Below are 25,403 nucleotides of genomic sequence, written 5' to 3' on the forward strand. Positions count from 1 at the left end.
AGGCTCTGAGCTAGCTGTCAGCACAGAGCCTGATGCGGGGCTTGAACCCACGAACGTGAGATCTGACCTGAGCCGAAGCCAGAGACTTAACTGACTGAGCCACCCAGGCGCCCCCATATAATATTTCAAATTGGAATGAGGTCAGGAAAAGATTTGGAAATCTTTATTGTACACATTATTTGATAATAAAATAGAAGGTTTTTAAAAATAATATAGCTACTTTAAAAATGGTAAGGTCAAGATTTCTCCTTCCTCCAGTCTGAAGCATCAGCACATTATATTTTAACCAGGGAAAGCTTGCCAAATATCACTTTATCTCAGATTATTCATGCAGTTGTAGATACCAAATAGGTAACTGCAATCTGGGAGCAACACTGACTTAGTAGTGATAGTTCTTCCATCACAGGATTCCAGGAGGCAAGAAAGATGACTGCCTTGGTCACCATTACATGACTGGTACCTGGTGACTTGGCCCAAAGCAGTGCTAATACAAATTCGGTGAATGAATGAAGAAACTTTCCAGGCTACTTAAGTATCATTTTAAAGCATAACGTTTAAGGTTGTTATTTTAGAAATGATTTTTTAATAAAAATAACCATGAAGATTATTTGACATAAAACATTAATTTTTACCACTGATAATACTACTTATAATCACAACTTATAAAATTATAGGGCATTATATAATACCGAAAATCAACACAATTGCTACCATTTGTAACAATTTAACCACTGAAGCAATTTAACAATAGCTACAACTCACAATTGATACAACTGAACAATTAATACAATTTACTCACCACATTCCAGCTATTCTCTTAGCCTCTGTTATTACCCTTTTTGACTCTTGAGGATAAGTGGATTCATCTGGGGAAGTAACTAATAAGCAAGTCTGCCATTCTAGATTAGCCTGCCTGATTCCAAAGTCATGCTATTCTGCCTCTCAAGCAATGTACACTAGTCACTGGAAAATCAAGAAGCTCAAAATTTGACTCTACCCAGAAACCCTAGTTTTTCCTGTAGATTATATGGAATTGGAAAACAATGAGACAATACATTTAACACCATATTGACAGAAGTAACACCCTATGTGAATAGGGTCTTCTGTACTATAGCTGAATAAAACTTTTCCTAAGAATTCCCCTGTATTTTTGTACTATTGGGCTGGGAAAATCAGAGAATACAGGAAGCCAGCTAGCTCCTCTCAAACGGACCACACCGTGAGCTTAAATAAATCCTCGAGCTCCATCATTTCCCACTGTAGAGTGGAGAAACTCTAGGCAAAGGTACTTGGGAGCACACACTATAAAACAAACAGACTTAGTTAAAAGTAGTGATTTCCTGCTTTCCTTTGAGAGGAATATGGAGACAGCAAAATGAAAACCCAAGCTCTGGAGGGAAGATACGGAAAAGTGTGAAGAGATAGCTGTTTCACAGAAGCTGACGTCCTCACTTGCAAGCCCTCCACCAGCTGCTCTGGCCAGGAAGACCTCCTAAGCTGGGATCCTGGGAGGACTCTGTCTCCACTCTTTTCTTCTGAAGGGGAAGCAGATTAATATGGGTATGAGCTTTCACATCTGCATTCATTCAGCATGTAGTTAGAGAGTACCCATTATGTGTTAGGACCAGTGCTAGGCACTGGGGTACCTGTAAAGGAGTAAGATTCATGGCAGTGGGTCAAGAGATACTTATGAATGAATACACGTAGGCATAAGGACCATCTAGTAGTTTTAGAGAAGACAAATTAGCAATTATATTATAATACAATGGGAAAAGTACAACAGTAGAAAAAAAGTAAAGAAGTATAGATAAGGAAGTGACTAGTGCTGGAGGTGGTGTGGATCAGGAGAGTAGGTTGATATCAGTAAGTCCCAAATACTGAGGTTGCCTTGGTGGCTCAGTCTGTTAAGCATCCAATTCTTGGTTTCAGCTCTGGTCATAATCTTGTGAGGTTGAGCCCCACATTGGATTCTGTACTGACTGCAGAGCCTGCTTGAGATTCTATCTCCCTCTCTCTCTGCCCCTCCCTGCCTCTCTCTCTCTCTCTCTCTCTCTCTCTCTCTCAAAATAGATAAAAGAAAACTAAAAAATGAAGCCCCAAATACTGGCCTCCCAGTATCCCCACCCTTTGCCCTTTAACAAATTTGTGGGCCACTCCCACTCTGACTGGGGGCTTGGCATGTGACTTGCTTTGCCCAGTGAGATGTTAACAAATGTGATGAAACTGGAAGCCTGGAAAAAAAGTGCTAGCATGTTTCCACCTTTTTGCTTCTCTGAGATGGCCTTGAGAATATACCCAGGCCAACCTGAGAACATGCCTGGGCTGGCCAGCTGGAGGGGTGTAAGAGTCCTGTGCATCCAAGAGACACAAGGAGGACAGCCCAGTTGTCCCTGCAGATCAGCCTTTGGCCAGCTGACCCGCAGATAGGAGAGGGAGGTCTGCCATGATCAGCAGAAGCCCTCCCTACCCCACAGCTAACCACAGACTCATGAGTGAGCCTCGCAAAGACCAGAACTATCCTTCCCATAGATTTGTGAACAATAAGAAAAGCTTATTGTCTTAAGACATTGAATGTTGCTTATTTCACAGTATTATTGTGCACACAGATAACATATATAAATGATAAGCAGGCAGACAATAAAGACTTCTGAGACGGGAGTGGATATCTGAGGTGGGTCTTAAAGCATGCATAAGAGTAAACAGTAAATACAAGGTATCCACAAGACTGGCCTGCCAAAGGAGAAGTTCTACATCTTCTAATGAAATGCAAATTACTTTTTTGTGAGGCTGTGGACTTTGCTTTTTCCTTTATGTAGATATTCTTTTACCCTGAGAGAAAACTTTAGCTGCTTATAACACAAAGCTCATGAATTAATATGCTTTGAAATGTGCCCTAATTTATTTTGTTTAAATTTTGTAAAGTAATTTTAGAAACCTAGAAGAAGACTTCAACACTTGACCCAGTGAGTTCTGAAAGGCCATATGCTTTGTGTGTCAACAATGATTATTAAAATACTTAATGCACTGCTGAGTTTCCAAATGTTGAGTCCTTCGCCTGCCAAACGAGGAGGATGTTGCCCTGTTGGGCATTCTGAATATGGTAAAGTTCATTTAATATTTTGTGCTCCATGCCTACTCTCTAAAACACATTTCCAGTCTGCAGCCCGAGGACAAAGCACTGAGGACACACTAAAGCAGAGGCCACCATTAAGAGTCTAATTTCATATGCCTCCAGATGCACTTAAGTGAAAAATGTTTTGATTATTATTCCTTTCAATCCCAGATAAATTATATTCAATTACATAAACATCTTGAGGAGCTCATGTAGTTTTCCAGGTTTTTTAAAAAAAATATCTTCAGTCCTATAAATGTAGGCTTTGTTTATTTCTTAACTTTATTTCTGTTGCCCCACCTTTCTCCTCTAATTCTCTAAGCTCTAGGAAATGATCATGCATATTAAACTCCCTTCAGTGTGGGTCCTATTTTTCCCAGGCTGCAGAAATTCAATTTACCAGAGAAAGGAGCAATGTCTTAGCATGCCAAAACTACAGGGCACTTCTCTGTACTTATGTCTCCTAACCTGAAATCCTACCTCTTAGCCCCAACTTGAACTACATATGGTGAAGCCCAAGCTATTTGTCCTCTTATTTCAATCCAACTTCCCCATCCGGTGGGAAAGGTCTTCATATTACTCCACGACCAAATAATTTCAGCATGGTTTTTTTTTTCTAAGTGTTTTATTTCCTTTAAAAACAAATAAAGGAAAACTATAATCCTACTCCTTTTACATTTTCCTCCAGGGAAGGGCTCTGCCTGACATCATCCTTGCATCCAATCATTCAGCAAATATTCACTCAATATCTTCTATGTGCTGGTAGCAATGAGTAAAACACAGGTGGTCTCTGCCCTCATGGAGCTAACAGTCCAGTGGGCATTTTCACATCATTGAGGGCATAACATCAAGCTGAATGAGGTACTCAGAAAGAAAGCCACACTGCCCCCACAAGAATGATTTACTGAGGAAACTGGCCAAGAGAATATTCTCCAAGAAAGTGGTGCTCAAATTCCATTCAGAAGGACTGAATATGATTAACTATGCAAGAAAAGAATACTCCACCAAAGAGAGAAGTACATGCAAAGGCCCTGGGTGAAGGGCAATAAGGCAGGTCCCAGAACGGCAGTATAGCTGGGTTGCTATGGCAAGTAGAGGGGTGGTATGAGATGAGGCACAAGAGGTAGGTTGGGGCACATCCCAGAGGAGAGGCCTTTGAAGGCATGTGCTTAGGATTTTAATTTTTATCCTAGAAGCCATGCAAAAACATTGGAGGTCATTAAGCATGGGAGAGATATGGTTTTATTTTCAGTTGGAAAAGTCCTCTGGTTATAGTGTGGAGATGGATAGGCGGAAGGAGAGAGTAGATGAGGATGGATCTAGAGTCAAGGGTAGAGACGATGGCAGCTTTAGACTTGGGTAGAGATACTGATATGGGAAAAAAAAATGCTCTGACTCCAGAGATATTTAGGAGGTAAAATAGACAGGACCTAGTGAAGTATTAAATGTTGGGGTATAGATGTATCTAACCACCCCAAATCCAGTATCACTGTCTAACTTTCCTTTCCCCCAGATGTTTCTACTAATATCAACTTCTCATGGACAAGACACCTCACACTACATCAAAATTCTTAGTTTCTTTCCCAACCAGCTCTCAACACCCTCATTAAACTGATTTGTTCATCCTATTTTCCTCTGAGGTAGCAATCCTACATTTAGGAAAAATGTCAAGATCAGAGAATATACCAATTATTTCTTTTGCACTGCCACAAAAGAAAGTCTAGCCCATCTAAGTCATTGGAGAACAAAAGGTCAGATGTTTAGCTTCATTAAAAGAAGATATCTTTTCTGGCCAATGAACCAAGACCTCTTGAGAGGAGGTCTTATTTATTATTATTACTATTAATTTTTTGTTACTTATTACTTATTTCTGAGTAGTACCTAATTATATGGGTATCATGTAATTTCTATGCCATTTGGGTTTGGCTATTTTGAATAAAAGCCAAAAGGTGTTATGATAATCAAACACCTTCCTGAATCATTTTACTGTATAACTTGCTAGCATCATATACTTATCCATTGGTGGCAGAAGCAATTCTGACATTGTATTATGCATGGACATAAGTGTAAGTGACTGTGAATACCATGCATGTGTGTGGGCAGCCAAATGCAGACCCAGGAGTTACCTATGTTTTGGTCTTCACTCAACAAAATCCTCAACCCATTTTGAAATATCTTCCTTCTCTTTAATCATGTGGTTTAAATGAGTATATACTTTTATAGGGCATCTTTTCACTCCCGCTGACTGGCCTGGGGATGGCCATCTTAAACAAGTTGAGTCAATCCTACAGCATTATGGTTGGCTGATTCAGGGAAAGGCATCTGATTCAAGCTGTATGAATCAGAGCCCTTTTTAAAGGACTTTTACACTTGGAACTAGAGTTTCATATCAATGGAATAATACAATGTAGTCTAGTCTTTTTGTGGCTGGATTCTTTCATTCAGTACAATCTTTGAGATCAAAGTTGTATATATTAGAAATGTGTTCTTTCTTATTTCTGAATAGTACTTAGTTATATAGATATCATGTAATTTATATATCATTTGGTTTTGGCTATTTTGAATAAAAGTGTTATGAACATTTGAGTACAAGTCTGTGTATGGACATGTTTTTCATTTCTCTTGGGCAGTAGGAATGCTGGGCCTTTTAGTAACTATATATTTAATTTTATAAGAAATTGCCAAACTGTTTTCCAAAATACGGTATCATTTTGCATTCCAGCCAACAATAAATCCAAGTTCCATTTGCTCCATATCCTCATTACCACTTGGTATTTTCAATCTTTTAAGTTCTAGCCATTCTAATTGATGTGTAGTCACAGTCATTATGATTTTAATTTGAATTTCTCTAATGACTAAAGATGATGACAATCTTTTAATGTCTTATTTGCCACTCACATCTTTCATAATACTCTTATTCAAATCTTTTGCCTCTTTTTAAAAATTAAATTTGTCTTTTTATTTACTGAGTTATGAGTTCCTCATATGCTCTAAATATAAATCCATTATCAGACCTCACCTTGAAAACATTTTCTTCAAATGTTTAACTTCCTTTTCATTTTCTTTGTTTCTTTTGTCTTCTCAGGTTTTTAAAAAATTTTTGTTTTTATTGAAGTGTAATGGATATACAATATCCTATTCATGTACACATCACAGTGATTCAATATTTTTATACATTACAAAATGATTTACAAAATAAACCTTTCATTTGCTTAATAGTGCTATTTGAAGAGAAAAGGGTTTTTATTTTGATTATATCTAATTTAACAAGTGAGTTTTTTTTTAATAGTTTCTGCGTTTTATGACTTACTAAACCATCCCCTAACAACATCATGAAGATATTTTCTCTGTGTGTTTTTCTTCTGGAAATTATATATTTTTAGCTATTACATTTAGATATGTAATACGTTTCAAGTTAATTTCTTTCTTTAATTTTTTTTCATATATTTTGAGGGGTGGGGGTTGGGGAGGGCAGAGAGAGAAGCAGGCTCTGGTGCAGTCAGCGTGGAGCCATGAATCATGAGATCATGACCTGAGCTGAAATCAAGAGTGGGCCACTCAGCTGACTGAGCCACCCAGGTTCCCCTTATCAAATTAACTTCTGGAGATGGTGTGAGGTAGGGGTATTGGTTTTTTATTTTCCCCAAAAGTGGATATCCAGCTGTTCCAGCACCATTTGTTGAAAAATTATCCAACTGTCCATGGTTTTGCCTGCACATTTTGGCAAAAATCAACATGTCATTATATGTGTGGATCCATTTCTAGACTTTTCATTCTATTATTTTGATCTGCATGTCTATCCTTGTACCGACAACACACTGTACTGATTACTATAACTTTATAATGAGTCTTTCAGTTAGGTAGTATAAATCCTATGATTTTTTCCTTTTTGTTTTGGTTATTCCAAGTTCTTCCTATTTCTATACATATCTTAGGGACAGTTTCTCAATTTCTTCAAAGAAAGCCTTCATGATACTGATAAAATTGCATTGTATCTACAGATTTACTTGGAATAGACATCTTAGCAATACCTTCAGACTGAGAAACATGACATATCTTTCCATTTATTGATTCTTTTAAAATTCTCCTAGTATTTTGTTGATGTTAGTGCACAGGTCTTACACATTTTATTAAATTTATTACAAAGTATTTCATATTGTTTGATTCCATAAAAATATAAATTTCAAGTTCTAATTTGTCATTACTAGAAAAATGATTAACTTCTGTAACCTGATCTTGTATCTTGTGACCTTGTTAAAATCAGGTATTAGTTTTAAACTTTTAATGTCTATTTTTGAAAGAGAGAGAGAGAGAGACAGACAGACAGACAGACAGAGCTTGAGCAGGGAAGGGGCAGAGAGAGAGGAAGACACAGAACCTGAAGCAGGCTCTAGGCTCTGAACTGTCAGTACAGAGCCTGATATGGGGCTTGAACTCACAAACTGTGAGGACACGACCTGAGCCAAAGTTGATGCTTAACTGACTGAGCCACCCAGGTGCCCCTCAATTAATAGTTTTAAAAGTAGTTTGTTTCTTTGGTTGGTTTTTTTTTAAGATTCCTTAGGATTTCCTCTCTAGATAGATAGATGGATTGATTGATGAAGCTATGGATCTGTGTACATATACCATGTCATCTAGGATTATAGACAGCTTTCCTTTTTCCTTTCCAATTTATATGTCTTTACTTTTTTGCTTTATTATACTAGTTATGATAATGCTGAATATTTGCTGGTATAAGCAAACATACTTGCCTTGCTCCTGAGTGTAGGAGGGGAAGTATTTAGTTTTTCCAAATTAAGTATGATGTTAGCTGGTACATTTTTTGTATATGCCCATTATCAGACAGAAAATATTCTCTTCTATTCCTAGCTTGCTGAAAATTTTTATCAGAAATGGATACTTTTCTGATTCCACTGAGATGATCATATAACTTGCTATTAGTCTTTTCACATAGCGAATTACATTTATTGATTTCAAATTGACTTCTGTTCCTCAGATTACCTTACATAGTCAAGATTATATTAATTTCTGATAAAAGTTCTTTTTCTGAAGTCTATTTTATCCAAAATAATATAGCCACTTCAGATTTCTTCTAATTAGAATTTTCAGGTGATATATTAATCTACCCTTTTACTCTTAACGTACCTGTATCCTTATTTTTAAAGTGGGTCCTAAGACTAGGCCTAGCTCAATCTTGTTCTTCTTTTTAAATTCAATCTCTAACTCATTTTTATCTATTTTACCTATAGAAAATGAGATGAGACTTACAAAATATTATCAGTAAGATGAAATGACATTAGTCTGATGTTAAGGTAAATTAATTCTACTTCAGAATAATCCCAATTTTTTTCTAAGTCTTTAAAACCACTTATATTGTAATCAGTTCTAAATTTGATTAAGAATCAGAGTGTAATTTATACTATTGAATTTTTGAGTTTTTAACATTTTCTTTTACAATAGGATAGTACTTGCTCATTATATAATTTCTGACATCGCTGATTTCTCAGAACTTACATGTAGTATTTCTGTGCTTGGATACATTAATTCTTTCTGTGATGTAATCCATCTACCTGTATTTAAATATATCTACACATCAGCCACTCTTACAGACTGAGCTTCAAGTTTTCCTTAAGAATGGCTTTCTATCCTTTCCAGTTTTAGTACTATCTCCCTTAGTGGCAATGAAAGTACAAAAGAAGTTTAGTAGTTCTGCTTTCTCTGCTTTCTTTATTAAGATTAAGTTAACCAAAATATATTTTCTAGTTCTGTCTATAGTAAAAGCATAAAAAGAATGGCTAACTCAGAAGCAATGAGCATCCTTAGCACCCAGATCATGGTCTCTAACTACCATGTTTCTCTTACAATAACTAGGGGTCCTTGTCAAAATGGTTGATATTTGGGCTAAAGCAGGCAAAAATAAGATGCTCTTGGAATATTTTGTTGCACAAGAGAGCAAGTTAGATCATTACAAGGATCATGTCAAAAGGACCCAAGAGTCAACCTAAAGAGGCTCTCACTAGCCAAAGATAAGACAATTTGAACACCCATGAAGTAACACTGACAACAAGGAAAAAATATCAAATTTGAACATCAATGAAGTAACACTGACAACAAGGAAAACATATCAAATATATTCAAATCTAGGAGTTCATAATGATATTAAAAACATGGAAATGTACAAATAAACCGAAAATCAAAAGGCCTCATGGGGCACCTGCAGAAAATGCCAAGTGAACCAGTTCAATATTTTGACAAAGAACCAAACATTTATCCTGCCTTTCCTATCCAACCACGCTGTATCAGGAAGACCTGATAGTTACTTATTGTTAAACCACTCAAATTTATTAACAAAGAAGGAATATGTAGTATATTAAACCATCTGTTCCCAAGAGTAGTGGGCCTATCTCCTCACATCCACACAACAGTATTGTTGCTAGAGTGTGTCATAAATCTGAAAGCACTCCAAATTTAAGTCTCCTGGCACCATCCTTACTTCTTAAATCTCTTCTTTCCTCCCAAGAAACACTTTTTTAAGTTTGTTTGTTTATTTTGAGAGAAAGCATGAACAGGGGAGGGGCAGAGAGAGAAAGAATTCCAAGCTGGCTCTGCACGGTCACACAGACACAGACACACAACTGTGGTATGGAATTTTCCCTCAAGACAGGAAACAAACACTTCCACACTTCCCAGCATCATTCTAATACTGTACTTCCCAGAATTACCTCTACATACCAGGAGAAAAATAGTGAAAAATGACAAGGAGGGAAGAAGGGAGAGAGAGCAAGAGAGAGAAAGAGAGACAGAGAGAGAGATATGTCCAGAGAAAGAGGCATGTTCCACTGATTCAAGGGTGTAGAGACACAAAGTGGTTCAACACAGCATTGGAGAAAGCACCTCACAGTATGGAAGACAAAAGGGAGATGCAATCAACTCCTTGGCTTGTCAAGCTCAGAACCACAGCTAATGAAACCTGGTGGAGCAGGAGTGAGAGGCTGGAAAAAATGTGTGGGGTGTGGTGGCAAACTGTGGAGGGGGATGGAATGGGTCGTCTACTCAAGGAACCTATTCAAGGAGGGAGGGAAGTAGGCTGATTTGAGAGAGGGGGGAGACTGAAGTCAAACAAAGAAGCAAAAGAGAAAAAGGAGAGGAAAAAGAGAAGAATCTATACATGCTTAATGCTGTGCCTATGATGGTTACCTACTGGCCTTTTGTCAAAAACAAGGAAGGTGTGTGTCATCTTACTTTATTTCCTCCTAAACATGAATTTTGAATTTTAACAATTCAGCAATAATAAATGCACAGTGATAATTTTGAGGTTTTTCAGCTACATCACTGCTGAGTTTATAGACTGAATTGAATCTTTCAGCTAGCATTCCCTTCAGGTGAATAAAGCTGTTCAAGACAAGAGTTCTGGATCCATCTACGTAAGCAGGACAAGGCACCCTAGCTGACATAATCTCAGTTTATCTATACAAAATGGGACATGACCTTCATTCAGATGTCCATTTTCAGATACTAAGCGAAATAACTCCAAATTTCTCCCCTGTTCTGCTTGTTCTTCAGAAGTTCAGGTATCTAACATGTTATCATCATCATAGCAAAAGTCAACCAGAAGAGTGGAACTGACCAAAGAAAGTGTTGGGGTAATTTTCTAAGAATGTATAAAGTATTGTAGTGAATGAATACTTTAATCAAATAATGATCTTAATGATGATTCAGGTGACGTGGGGTCCATAACACAGTCCACTGTCTTGAGTTTCCAGGTAAGAGAGTTTTAACTGTCCTTTATTACACCTAACCATGTGTTCCAAACTAGGTAAGGAGAAGGGGAAAAAAAGTGAACAGTCATGAAGGGCAGTGTTTTAAAACTGTTTCATACTACACTTCTTCAAGATAGGAAAAAATTACCCTCATTTGTATAGAAGAGAAAATGGAGGTATAAAATGATTTGCCTAAAACCAAACAGCAGGTAAGTACAAAGGTCAGCACCTGGCCTGAGTTGGAAGTTGTCTACTCTTGGGTGACATACCAACTCTGCATCCATCCTCCGCAGCAGCCTGCCTTTGACCCATCCCACATGGCCTCCCAGGCGCCATGTGCTCCAGGCAATCTAAGCTCCCATTCTCCAGCTACACCACGCCAAACCTACTTCCACACTTCTGCACAATTCTTCTGCCTGGAAAGCCCTCCCCTCATTGTCTACATGGTAACTCTTACTCAACTTCTTATGTTTCTACTCAAAGGTTTTCTTCTCTGAGAACATTTTCCGGTAAGGCTTCTCATCAGAGTTAGCAGTTTTTCCTCTCTGTAGTCAGTCACTTTGTAAACACCCTTATGACACAGAACTGTGCTATGTGCAACCTGCTCCCATGTATGCCCTGCTACCCTCCAGACTATAAACTTCATGAGGGTGAAAGCTACACACTGTTTAATTTCAGGAATTTAAGGCTATATGCTTCCAGGCAGCAGATACACAAAACGCTGAATGAAGAGAGGATACCAGAATGAGTGAACAAATCAGTCCCTGCTTTCCTACTACATGATAGTGCTTCAAGAGAGCACAGCATGCTCTGTTTGCTGAATTACTGTTAGTCTTTCCAAGACACTATCCTTCTTTCTCACCAGTACCACCACCATTTACTGAGTAGGTGAAATACAGACACATACATACCCTTATTGGATTTTCACAACACTCCTACACCACAGTTTTGTTTCTGTTTCACAAAGAAGGAAACTGGGTTTCAGAACCATTAGGTAACTTGCCCAAGCCAACCTGATTACCAGGGGAAGGGCAGGATGTGAAAGGTTTGTTCCACTGAATCACTTTGCTTTCCCAATTGTAACAAATCTCAAACCAGAGAGAACGCAACTGCACATTGCCCAAACCGGAAGTGTCACCACTTCACCTACTGCTCCTTCTCTTTACCTGTCCGCTTGTTACATTAAAATGTTCTAATATGTTAAAAGTTTGTGATTCTGGCTTCTTGTTTTAAAATTCAAGCCATTACTAACTATTCAAGTATCTACTGATGTAGGATCAAAAAGTCATCTGTTTTCAAGCCCTTGCTTGACACATAGTCAAAATTATTCACAACCTTGTAGTTTACAATATGCAGATACATTCCAGATTAATTTAGTTAGCTATCACACTGTCCCAACATTCTTAATGTTTGCTCAGCTGGTGAATTTTTTTCCCCTACTTTCTGTTTTTAACTTAAGAAAGCAATGCTGTCATCAGAAAATGTAACCAACTGGGTTTGCTTCCTCTTTCAGGTCATTAGTGGAAGTATTAACTCGGGTCACAAGACTGAGCCCAGGGCACCCATTTTATCAATTCCTCTCTTATCTGAGAAGCACACATTTTGGGAGATAGTAAAAGGCTACAATACTATCCTTTTTTTTCCATTGGTATTTCTGATACTTTATTGTGGTTTTAAAAATATGTCATTATTCCTTTTCTTTTTCTTTTTCTTTTTTTTAACATTTATTTTTGTTTATGTACCATGTGAAAGGTTGGGGAATTTATTGTGTTTCTTGGCTGCCCAAGCTAAACTTGTTTGTACTTTATATTACAATATATTTTTATTATGCTTACTGATGGTCATTCACTGCATGTAATCACACTCATAAACACAAATCAAGCGATAAATTAACAGGTGAACTGACTGGCTGAAAATTATCTTGTTTGCAGCATTGTGTTTGTTTACTCTGCAGTGGGTCCTAAATAGAGTGAATGGGAGAAACAAAATGTTCAGGCCTCTTCCTTTATGGATCCATTTTGCTACCCCTGACTTCAAAAGTGTGGTGGATCTGGATGTTCAAGAATATCTAAAAAGACAGAAGCATGACCATGCCTTCACTGGCTCCTCAGAACACCGAGGATGAATCTAGACTCTGTAACTTGCACATGCTCTCTCCTCATGATCTGGTCTTGGACCAATTCACTTTCATCTTTTGACTCTTCCTGTCTCTGTCTCTCTCATTCTTTTCTCCCAGTGCAATCTCCCAAATCATACATACACACACACACACACACACACACACACACACATACACATTTTTGATGTCATATTTTTTTCTTCTTCATTGTTCCTTCAAAACTCAGCTTGTGCTACCTCTTCCAGGAAGCACACTTCAGTTCCCCAAGTCTGACTTCAGATGCTCCTCTTTTACACCACTCTGTTACACACCTCTATTATCTCACACCACGCTGCTTAGTCACTGTTACGTTAATTGGCTGTATTCTATTATATTTTCCAGGGGGCTTCTGGCAGGGGCCATATCTTATTTCATCATCCTAGTACTGACAGTAAGAGCTAAAAATGCTAGTTAAATAAATAGTTTTTAACCTGGTGCCTAGTAATATATACCGTCACTTTGGGTCTATAGTTTCTATTTTTTAGTCTACTTTTATAGATGGACATTCTGTCACTTGATGTGGTCTTCTTTTTTTTTTTTTTTAGAAGACAACACTGCCACAGTAATTGTATGCCAAGAAGGAAGCTGTTCCAACTCTTTTGATTTCCCATTAATCTAAATCTTCAAAACATTTTCTGTGTACAGATTCTGCATATTTCTGTAGCATTTCTGTGTTCCTTTCTGCTGGAAATCATGTCATTCCAATTTGCTCTATATCAGCTGTTCTGGAAAATGTGGGTTTCATGTTCTTTGTACACCTCAATCCATTAATGTTTTGTGTGAGTAATTTTTCTTTTTGTCATTATAGGCCTGAGAATATTTCAGATTTTCAGTATAATGACCAAGTGCTTTTGTGACTGAGGCTGTTAGCTGCCTACCAAAATCCACACATTCTTCTATATTTTCCAGACTCCTCTGAAAATGGGTGTGGCCATGAGACAAAGTTCTTTCCAATGGAATTTGAGGAGAAGTAACACACCATTTCCAGACTTGGCCCATAAAGCCTTTCTACACATGTTCCTGCATGCTCTGTTTCCTTTCAGGATAACTGAGATGTCCACATCTAGGGAACACCTCAGTTCATGTCTCATGAACATTTGTGATTGTCAGCCTTATTTAATTTTAACAATTTGGTACCTTTTATTATTATGTCCTTATGGCTAATAATGTTAGTACTTTTACATTTCGTATTAGCAATGTTGAGATATTTTGTCAAGTGTCTGTTCATATATTTTCCCCATTTTTTAATTAGGTGATCAGTTTTTTTTTGCAGAACTTCTGTAGATATTCTGAATACAAGTTCACCACTGAATATATGTATTATGAATATCTTCTTCCACTCTGTATCTTTTCTTTATCTATCCTCAGTGTTCTTTTAATGAACAGACTTTCTTAATTTTGATAAGGTGCAATTTATTATTTTCTTTTTCAGTTAGTGCTTTCTGTTTAAGAGCTCTTTGCCTGTTTCAAGGTCATTCAGATATTCACCTATGTTTTTTGTTCTTAAAGATTTATTCTTTTACCTTTGGACTTTATCTGTATGATTTATCTCTCATTAATTTTTGTATACAATATGAAATAAAGGTCAAGTTAATTGTTTTCCATATGGATATCCAATGGACTCAGCATCACTTACTAAAAAAGTCATGATTTCTTCCAATGAATCACAGTAATGCTTTTGACATAAATCAGGGAATTCTGTGTGTGTTTATTTATAGAATATCTAGTCTGTTTAATTGTTCTACAGGATTATTCATTAGTCAGTACAGTCTTAATTACTGTAGCTTTATATTATCTTAATATGTAGGAATTTAAGTCCCCCAGATTTGTTCTTATTTTAAGATGACCTGAGCTATTCTATGTCCTTTATATCACTACATATAAGTTTATAATCATCTTGTAAATTTCCTGTTGGTATTGAGATTGGTGTTGCATTTAACCTACAGATCAGTTTAGAGAGTACTGACATCTTAACAAAATGGAATCTTCTAATCCATGAACATGGTATATCCCCCCTAAGTCTGATTTAATTTATTTTTTTGGCAATGTTTTATAGTTTTGGTATAGCTGTCTTGAATGCCTTTGTTTAGATGTCTTCTTAGATATCTGTCATTTTCAGTCTTTATTTTTATGTATTTTAAAGTTTTTATTTATTTATTTTGAGAGAGAGAGAAGACAGGGAAAGAGGGAGAGAGAGAATCCCAAGCAGGCTCCACACCATCAGTGCAGACCACAGTGCAGGCTCAAACCCATGAACCATGAGATCATAACCTGAGCTGAAGTTGAGACACTTAACCAATTGATTTTCAGTTTTTAAATGCTGCTAAGAAAATAAGTGAGTGCTTAAACTTAAAATGTGAGGCATCATGAGTATTATATCATCTTGCTTAAAAGATAAAAGCAACAAAATTCAAATGCAAAATAAAGATATAATATAAATATAATGAAAACTATCTAGAAGATTATCTGAATGTTAAAGACGTCTACTTTCTAAGAGTTGAACATATCTGAGCATATATTATTACTGGAACATTGTTCTTTGAACCTACTTGTCTATTATGTGATTAAAGGTACCACTAGCTATTTTCATAGTTTATGATAGAAAAATGTAATGCTCCAAATTCCTTTCATTTCTTTGTATAATTCTCTCCCTCACCCCTTTCTGGGCTTTCACACATTCCACAACTGTGCTAGAAAAACTCTTGTCCTCCTCCCCCTTGCCTTTCACCAGGCTACTAACTGCACTCACAGTCTTCAACTTAAAACGTAGTATCTCTGAACAGTCTATCCTGACCATAGGACAGAATTAGGCAATTCTCTATGTGTCTCAACAAAATGCTTTAGACTCTCTATCCTAGCACTAAACTTTTGATGGCTTGAATTGACAGCAGGGGCAATGATGGGATTATTCACAATTTTATCTCCAGCACTTGTACAGTACCTGGCATATATTAATTACTCAATAAATACTTAATGGATTTACTATGAAATTTGAGAAGAGCAGAAGAAAAGAATGTTCTCTTTTCCTCTATGAAAACCGAAGTAAGCAGAGACCAACCACTGGGCTGTCTCAAAGTGAAGTAAGTTAAAAGGATGTCCATTATCTCTGGATTCCTGGTAGCTGTCTTATGGGCACTGTATTTCTTCTTAACTTTTATTGTTTATTAAACATAAAATAATAAAAATGAATTAAAAGATTATCTTGAAAGAAGACCATTCTTCCAAAATAGCCAGCAGATCAACGCTTCAGGATTTATCCTCTATTATACTTTTGTGTAACATAGTTCTTTTGGAAAGAAAACCCACTGTCACCCCAAGGTTGGCAATTTAAATGAGAATCTCCACATGAGGAAATTAGATGCCTGGATGGCATATCCCTAAATTTGCTGCCTCAATCACTAGTGCCTTCAGGGCATAACTTCCCACTAACAACCCTGGATGGACAGGGACTCTAATGACATTTCTCTAATTTTCTACTGCACAATGGAGATCAGACTAGACTCTCTAACCATATCTTTCCTTAAGACTTGAGAGTAACAGAGGGGAAACATATAAGAGAAGGAAGCTACAACAACAGACTAATTTACAAGATTGAGTTTGTTTTTTAGCTCTTGGTCCCCTCCAGGGATGGGGTGGGAGGAGATCAGCTCAGCAACCATCAAGCAGAGATTGACACCAAAATTTCCCTGCATTTCTTCCATCCAAGTACTAACCAGGCCCAACCCTGCTTGGCTTCCGAGATCAGATGAGATCGGGCGCATTCAGGGTGGTATGGCTATAGACCCTGCATTTCTAAAAATCTTTATCCAAGAAAGTGAAGGTTGAATCTTGACTGTTAAACATCATTCTGAACACTTTATTCCTCAAATCTTTGTTCCCCTAAAGGCTATTTTTACCCTTATGTTATCTGTGGTCCTGGCCTACAGCTTGAAGGGTGCAGCCATATCAGAGGCCAATCCAATCCAGTAAGATATAGGCGCATATTGATGGTATGTGTGTTGGGGGGTAGGGTTTGGAGAAGGTGGCAGTTGTGGTACAATTTCATGTAATCAGTCAACAAGCAGTTATCAACATCTCTATCAGTGTGGTGGAGTAGAAAGGGCATCCAATCCAGGGCTAGAAGGCCTGAGTTCTATGCATGGATCAGAAACTTCCTAGCTTTGTAATACTGAGCAAGTTATTTAACTTTTCTGAGTTTCTGCCATTACATGTGGAAAATAAACATGAGATAAATAAGAGAGATAATGTGTATGAGAAGCTTTCTTTCAAACTATGATGCTTAATTAAGGCTATTCGGAGTTACATGCAAAGTTCTGTGGTTAGCAAAATCATGCCTTCATGTAAGGGTGGTTGTGAAGGAAAAATGAAATAGAAACATTTTTCTTCCTTTCTTTCTTCTATTTTTCTCTTTCTTTTTTCCCTCCTTCCTTTCTTTTTAATTTTTTAAAGTTTATTTATTTTGAGAGAGACAGAGAGAACACAAGCGGGGGGGGGGGGCGGTGAGCAGAGACAGAGAATCCCAGGCAATGTGGGGCTCGAACCCATAAAATCATGATACCATGACCTGAGCTGAATTCAAGAGTCAGACAGCCATGCAGCCACGTTTAGAAACATTTTTAAATGATGCATAAGGCATGAACCCTACTCAAGGAAATTTCAAATGGTTGGGAAGATGAGATGTGAAAAAACCAAGTAGTACTTGGAAAACATTCTAGGAACAAATATAGGATAGAATTTATATAAGTTTATTTTTCTATATATGACATATTATCACTAACAGAGGAAATTACTTCTCAATTTCTATTAAAATGTTAACTTTACTAGTTAAACAAATAGAGCTAGTTAATTTGCTAGTGTCCTCTTCTACATGCAAAATCAATGGGCTTTTTGCTTGCACAAGAAAAGTCACAATCCTTGCACATTCTGAACTGGTAAATGCAGTGTCCAATCATACAGGACTATGGATGGCTCAAGAACATTTTGAAGTGACTGAGTATTCCTATGGATAATACATGTTTCATCCCATTTCTATAACATGGGGTCTTCATTTATAGGTTGACAACACGGTCTGGTGCCATTTTCAGGCTCCACAAGATTTAGAGAAAGAGTAAGTACACCACCTTCCACTCCAGCTGTACCTTTTATCAATAAGATGCAACATGCTCACCATCAAAATGGCTTTCCACTCTACCTTGAAATAATAGCTGAATTCATATGGTTTGTTTGTTAAGAGGTAAATCAGAGCATGGACACCTGGGTGGCTCAATTTCTTAAGCGTCTGACTCTTGATTTTGGCTCAGGTCATGAGCTCACAGTCCTGAGATCAAGCCCTGCCTCAGGCTCCGTGGTGGGCATGGAGCCTGCTTAAGATTCTCTCTTTCCCCCTTACTGTCCTTCCCCTGCTCATGCTATTTCTCTCTCAAAAAAAAAAAACCCTATGTCTATCATACAAACATATATATCATAATATATGCATCATATCAAATGTATGTATCATATACATATATCATAATATATATCATATATCATAACATCAAGCTCAGTTGGTTGGGTGTCAGACTTCTGGTTTCGGCTCAAGTCATGATCTCACAGTTCATGGGATTAAGCCCTATGTTGGGCTCTCACTGATAGCATGGAGCCTGGTTGGGATTCTCTCTCTCCCTTTCTTTCTCTGCCCCTCACTCAAGGGGCAGCTTCCTTCAGAATATGTTTTGGTTTGGAGAAATAATTCATACATACCTAATAATTTACTGTGGGTTAAAAACCTAGTATGTGTTAAACATATGCACAGGAGTAAAGAGAAGATAAAGTTATCTCAGAGAGAGAGGGGAAAGGTCTATAAACAATCTTTAACATTATTTACAAGTAATCATTTTCTTTTTTTAAAAGTAGGCTTCATGCTGGGCATGAACTCATGACCCTGAAATCAAGACCTAAGCTGAGATCAAGAGTTGGATGCTTAACTGACTGAGCTACCCAGGTGCCCTTAGAACTAATTATCTTTAAGATGCAAAAGAAAAAGAAAAGATAAATGAAAAGAGTTATATCCTTCTTAGGTTTCAAAAAAAAAGAACAAAGTCAGCTAAAATTCAGATTTGAACAATACTATGAGACAGTTAAGATGGTATTTAAAGTAAAAATCAATTTTTCAAAATTTTTATTGTGTATTTAATTTTGAGAGAGAGAGAGAGAGGGAGGAGGAGGAGGAGGAGGAGGCGCAGAGAGAGAGGGAGATGCAAAATCTGAAGCAGGCTCCAGGCTCTGAGCTGTCAGCACAGAGCCCAGTGCAGGGCTCGAACCCACATACTGTGAGATCATGCATGACATGAGCCGAAGTCAGACGCTTAACCAACTGAGCCACCCAGGTGCCCCCCCCAAAATAAATTTTAACACATCTCTCAAGAATTATAACTGATTATATGAATGTGCCTAATGTGTAAAGTGTGGAGCCAACTTGTGGAATTTTAAATCAAATGATCTTCTGTCCATGTACTGACTGATGAATGACTGTGCTTATGTAGTGGTTCTCAAAATGGGCTTCCTGGACCACCAATATCAACATTACTTGGGAGCTTGTTAGAAATGTAATTCTCAAGCCCCTCCCAGACCTACTAAGTCAGAATGTAGGATGGAGCTCAGCCCCTCCCAGACCTACTAAGTCAGAATGTAGGATGGAGCTCAGCAGGCCCTCCAGGTGACTGCATTGCACGCTAAAGTCTGAGAACCAGCCTCCTTTCGTGAAAGGGTTAAGAGCATCCTCTTTGAAGTCAAAGAAATTTGGGTTCAAATATTTGCACTCAGGTGTACTATCTCTGTGACTTGGAACAAATCAGTTAATCCAACCCTTAGTTTCCAAATTAGAAACATAGACAGTATATGTTTCAGGGCAATTGTTAGGATTAAATAAGGAAATATATTCAAACGTAATCTATTGTGTCTATACATCATACACACAGTGCTTAGAGCATAGTAAGCCCTTAGTAACTGATGTGGGTTATTTTTCCAGGCATAGAAGACCCTGTGTTCTAGGCTGCAAGAAACACTTGTTCATCAGACATGATTTCTTTCTTTAAGTATCTCAGTCTGGAGGAAAAGCCACACTAGCATATAATCATGATGCAAAGTAGAAAGTGTTAGGTGGCAAGATAGTGGTGTATAAAGTGCCCTGGGAAAGGGAGAGAGCAGAGGAAACAACATATAAATGGTTTTTTTTGTTTTTTTTTAAAGAGGAAGGGAAGGGCATTCCAGATAAAAGGAACAAGGGCAGGGAATCATGGGAATCATAGGATGCATAGTTTGGCCAAAGGGATAACAGAAGGGTGACCATATAATTTATTGGTCACACAGGGGCATTTTGCAAGTGAAAGGGGCATCATTAACAGTTAAGTCAGGACAACAGATTTAAATGGTCACCCTGGAGAACAGGCTGTTGGAAATGAATACTGGAAAAAGGGATAGAGTGGGATGGATGTGTGTAGCACAGCGTCCCTAACAAGAGACTGTGGGCTCTTTTTAAGTCGTGGGAGCGACTGCAGGTCCTGAGCAGTGACCTCACTTGGGGTAGTAGGTACTTAGGAAGATAAATTTGGCAGTGTTGTGTACGCTGCTACAAAAAAGAGAGGAGGGTATGGATGGGAGTCAAATTTCCAGAAATGATGAGATTTTGAAACCAAATAAACATCTCAGACAAGAAGAGGGAGAAGTTGAACCTGAAGTTAGTATGTCAAGCCGACAGCAACAAAAACAAAAATGTCAGGAGAAGGGGCAGGTCAGGGAGGAAGTATCATGAATTCACTTTCAGGCACAGATGTGTTCAGTTTGATGGGCTCTGTTACATATGATACATAACTGGGTTCCAAAGTGCCACTGAGAGGAGAAATATGACGACCAGTTAGAACTGAGTTCGTGCTTCACTAATTTCTCTCCATCTCTGAAAAGACAAGCCATTTGTTACCCTGATATAGCATCTAGGCTCTTTAAATAAAAATAAATGAAACAAAATAATGAACATTAATATTGGGCAACAATGAATGTTTCTGTTGTGCTTAACAAGGATCAGACTCTGTTCTAAGTACAAGTATTACATATTTAATCCTCATAAGAATCTTATGAGGTTGTGATTAATATTTTCATTCCCATTTTTCAGATGAAGACAGAAAGACACAGGGAAGTTAGGAGACCTGCCCAAGATGACTCTACTGTAAAATGGCACAGCCCTACACTGAACCAAGGAGCATCTGGCTACAGAGAATGCATTCCTCACCATCGCACCAGGCAGTTCCTGACACTACAGACATCTTACGGAACCTGATGGAATTGGAAACTATTATCTAAAAAAAAGATTTTGAGGTATTATTCCCAGTTATAATTATCAAACTGCTTTCACAGATGTGAAATACTTAATTTTTATAAATTCTTTTGAGGAATAGGAATTCACATATAAAAGATTGTAAAAAAAAACACTGTCACAATTTCATGACACATAATGACACGTTTATCTGGTTTAAGTCTACTTCAGAAATCTCTCATCCATTCCCTCCTTTTCATTCTCATAGCAGGCAACACAGAACTCCTCAAAAACTACTCTTCCATGTCACTTCCTTGCTTGGGAACCTTCACAATGACATAATTTCCTGTCAGATACCAAGTCCCAGAGTCAAGATTCAGACCTGAACTGCTATGTTATACCATCTTCCTAATAACATGACCTTCCAGAACCATCTTTATTGTTTCTATTTTTTAAAAATATTTTTAAATGTTTATTTATTTTTGAGACAGAGAGAGACAGAGAGAGAGAAAACAAGTGGTGGGGAGGGGCAGAGAGAGAGAGAGAGACAGAATCCCAAGCAGGCCCTGTGCTGTCAGCACAGAGTCCAATTCAGGGTTCGAACTCCTGAACTGTGAGATCATGACCTAAGCCAAAACCAAGAGTCAGATGCTTAACCAACTAACTGAGCCACTCAGGTGCCTTTATTGTTACTACTTTAATAGTAAGTGTAGTAGTCTGGCAGGGATTTGGGGTAGAGGCTGAGGAATTACAAATATAGGTGAGTGGTAGGTGACTGTACCTTTGAAACAATTTTGGGGGTGAAGAATATATTTTTCAATCTGGGAGTACTAGTTGTTGGCAATCCAGGAGGGGTCAGGGCAGGGAAGGCCCCAAGAAGAAAAAAGGAGAGTGTTTTAGGATGCGGATCACCAGGGCAGGGAAGAAGGCAGCACTCAGGGCAGCACTCATGGGAATCAAGCCTATGGTTTTGGTAGGAGACTCCACTGCGTTCCATCTCAGTGATGCAAGAAGAGGGCAAGACGCCTGCCCCCCAGAGGCCAAGGAATGAAGCTGAAGTGTCAGGAGACTATATGCAGAAGTTGTGATTCCGGGTGAAAAAGCCTTGATAAGCGAGAAGAGGGGAGAATTAAAACAAACCAAGACAGGAGTGAACCAAGAAGGTATCCTCTCTTTGAGGAAGTTTTCATCTGATTTGGATGCCACCCTCTTGAACTCTGGACAACACCCAGTGCTCATCTCAGTCACAGTACTTGCTTATATTACAAGCATTTGCTTAGACATTTTTCTCCACCACTAACCATCTAGCCCCTGGAGAACTGGAATCTGTATTATTTGGCTATATCCCCAACACTCAGCCCAGAGCCTTGTGCAAAGAGGGGGCCTATGTATATGAATGAATGAATGAAATGAGAAATGAGTAAAATGCCTCAGAATGAATGAATGATATGAGGGAGACCTTTGATTAACTGGAGTTACTATACGAAGAGGAGGCTTATAACTCACTTAGACCAGTCCTATTGTTTTATAGATGATGGGAGACCCAGAGAGGTTAAAGGCACCATTGGGGGTTCAGTGCTAGAGCTGGACTGGGAACCCAGAACACACAGGTCATCCTTTCTCCTTCTCACCCTGCTAAGAGCATGAAGACAGCTCCCACAGTCATTCTAATGTTTGTTGGCTAGTTGTTGGGAATGCAGAATACATTTTCCCATGGAGACAGGTTTTTTTCTTCACCCCACCCCCCCTTTTTATAAATGGTGGTTCGGTTCCCAGGCCAGGCCACAAAAGCCTATTTACCCCATAGTGGAGCTCAACTATAAAACCAGCGGTAGCTCTGAGGCCTCACTGAACCCCTAGCTCAGAGCCTGCAGTCTGGGGGGCAGGTGGGCAGCTGGCTCTGCAGGGGGGAGGGCAGAGCTCCCTTGAGCAGACCAGGAGCATGGGGTGGGGGCTGGGCAGGGGGGCTGGGCAGGGGGCCCGGGCAGCAGCTGCAGGAGGCTAGGCAGCCTCTGAATGCCTTGGTGGTTCTTAAGTGGATTGTTTGTAAGTTGGGAACTGTCTGTACTTAGAAAGGCGGATTTCAAGAGGTAGGGGATCCTATTTCACTTGAAGGCCCACGGTAATGAGGGTTCTTTATTCGTAATGAAGTAGCCACTAATTGGAGGGACTGGCTCAGGAGGCCTGTCGGAATTTTGTACTCCTGGACCAGAAATGAGTAATATTGTGCAGTAGCCTGGCAACCCCTTACTTCTGCATAAAATTCATATAAAAATCTACCATGAAGTGCCTTTCTGAAACTCACTGTGTTTATTATTAATAATGATAATAACAGAGTGACTTATCCACAGCACTAAGCTGAGAAAGTGGATGAATTCTCAGTTTCACCATTTTTTTTTCCTTAGTCAGATTAGGAACATTTGGAAAATCCTTACTCTCAGAGTAAGCTGAAAGCTTTCATATTTACCCTGAGGAGACATGGCTCCAGTTTTTAAGGGCTCATCCAAGAGATGATCTCTTTCCTTCCTCCACCTCCTCAGAGGCAGAAATATTCCATAAACTCATAAATGTTGTAAAACCAAATGTACAAAAAAAAAAATGTAAAATAAAAACCCACCCAGTGTTAATGGAAATGAAAAAGAAAAATTATAGTAGGTGAATCAATTATAATAAGGTAATACAGTTAGCCCTTCTGGACTTAATGAAATGTGGTCAACTACGCTGGAATGTTCTGGTGCCCCCTGGAGGATTCTAAAACCTAATAAAACAGGTTATTTAGTACCTTTCTTCAGATGTCAGAAAACCCTACAGTGGCAATGTGTTTCTTCTTCCAAGCTTACATTAATTTAACCTGATTCAATCACATGTAGAGGAAAAGAGCAAGAACTAACTCTAACATTGAAAATGTTTTACCCAGCCTAAGTTTATTGTTAGGATGCAAGTGTTTGGATCACTGACAGAATCTATTTTTGGTTTGCAAAGTTTATAAACCCAGCAGTGCAAAGTTCACAGTTACATGTGCAATCTCTCAATTTTTCTGGGCTGAGTGTTCGGCGAACAAGGAAGTTTGCTTCTGTAAACCTTGCTTTGTCTTGCACAGGCATTCTGGAAAGTTAAACATTTAGCTTCTAAATTTTACTGCTCTGGCATTCCTCAGGGACATGACTCCAATATGATGATGGCTGAATGGCCATCAGAGTTGTTTATTCCGTAGCCACAGAGCAGTTAGCAGATGTGAGGAACTATTGTCTGACTCCAGTAAGCTCCAAAAATAATAAGCTCCAATAATCTAACAGGATTATAGCTTTCCATCTGCCCTCCTCCAACCCCCATTTATATGAGAATGACTGGAATCACTATCACAGCACATAACGTGACTGATATCATTCCATCCTCAGATCACTACATATGAAAGACACAGACCAGGTTTCACTAAATTTGCAAAGACTCATGTTAGCACAGTATTATAACTATAACCAATAGTTACAAAGGAGTATACTAAAGTTTAAACCATGAAATCATCAAATAGAACTTCACTGTGAGAATTCTTTGTGTTCCTGGATACCCTTCACCCAGATTCCCAAAATTTCAACATTTATTACTTCTGTCATTTTCCAAATACACACAAACACGTATTTTTTTCTCTTTTTAAGAGTAGGTTGTGGATATAATGCTGCATTATTCTTAAACATGTTAATGTGTATTTCCTCAAAACAAGAAATACTCTTATATAAACAGTATACTTATTGTATACTTATAAACAAATTAATATTGAAAAATTACCTAATTTACAAAATCTTACTAAGATGTTATTGATTTTGTCCTAGTAACATCTTTTATAACAAAAGAAATTCTAAAAGCATGCACTGCATTTAGTTATTGTGATTTTTCAGTCTCCTTTAATCCGGACAGTTCCTGGGTTCTTCTGGAGGTCAGGTATTTTACAGAATATCCACATTTTGGGTTATCCTAAGTGTCCTCATGAGTAGGTTAACGTTATATGCTGTTGTCAGTATATGGGAAAAGTGATTCTGGCTTCTTCTCTGTACAACAGTATTAGGAAGTGCATGCTGTTGATTAGTCCCA

The 25,403-nt window shown here is 38.1% G+C and overlaps 1 protein-coding gene across 5 annotated transcripts in view; it reads right to left on the reverse strand.

Annotated features, from left to right (window-relative positions):
- ICA1 (islet cell autoantigen 1) overlaps positions 1 to 25,403 on the reverse strand; it is a 144,407-nt gene that overhangs the window by 39,053 nt on the left and 79,951 nt on the right. The window lies entirely within an intron of this gene.

This window comes from Suricata suricatta, chromosome 2, assembly GCF_006229205.1.
Source record: "Suricata suricatta isolate VVHF042 chromosome 2, meerkat_22Aug2017_6uvM2_HiC, whole genome shotgun sequence".
NCBI lineage: Eukaryota > Metazoa > Chordata > Mammalia > Carnivora > Herpestidae > Suricata > Suricata suricatta.